This window comes from Sinocyclocheilus rhinocerous, unplaced genomic scaffold, assembly GCF_001515625.1.
Source record: "Sinocyclocheilus rhinocerous isolate Xijiao unplaced genomic scaffold, SAMN03320098_v1.1 scaffold691, whole genome shotgun sequence".
Lineage (NCBI taxonomy): Eukaryota > Metazoa > Chordata > Actinopteri > Cypriniformes > Cyprinidae > Sinocyclocheilus > Sinocyclocheilus rhinocerous.
The window spans coordinates 864,147-864,904 of NW_015656606.1; positions in this window are offsets into that span (position 1 = coordinate 864,147).

A 758-nucleotide genomic window follows, 5' to 3' on the forward strand; every position below is an offset into this window, starting at 1 on the left:
TGCACAGTTTCAGCAAGACGCCATTGTGCAAAGTCAACACGCGCCAATAAATAATGTCTGCTAAGGAGGGGTTAAAACTTCCATTGTACAAACTGGATTAGATAAAGTCTGAGGCTTTGAGACCAGTTTCCAGTCGCTTCCAAAATGAATGTTTTCAGAGCTCTTCAAGTCTCTTGAAGTAAATCTGCGTAGTGAAGCTCCGTTCCTCTCGAAGCGTGTCAGATGTGTTAGCCGTTACTTGAAGGACACAATGGTAAAGAAGATCATTAAGTCAAGAGAAACATCTGAAATGCATCTGAAACTTCAAATCAATTAACAGTATAATGGGTTTTCAGATATCAACTCAATAGAAGAACCATTTTTGACTCCACTGTAGCATCTGCTTAAAATCATGGATGATCATGTATTAGTTAAGCTCTAAACGCTCATATTTAGGTGTATGAATGTATCTCTGGTTTAATATCTTCTAGATGTTTTCTTTCTTGGTATCAAAATTCATGCCTCTGATTGGCCATCCCACCCAAAAGGTGGGTGTGGATAGAAACTTTCAAAAGTCATTGGCTCAGACTAATCTTTGCTCAGAAACCTTTCTTCTTGAGACGGACACTATCCTAGACTCCTCAAAACTCTCCTCTTGAGTTAGATTTTCCGGCAGTTTTTATCTTCAAGTAACTTTGTCGATCCGCTGTGGACTTTCCTATCTTCAGAGGAACCAGAGCAAAACCTCCAGCTCACTTCTAAAAGAACTCATCAAGAAC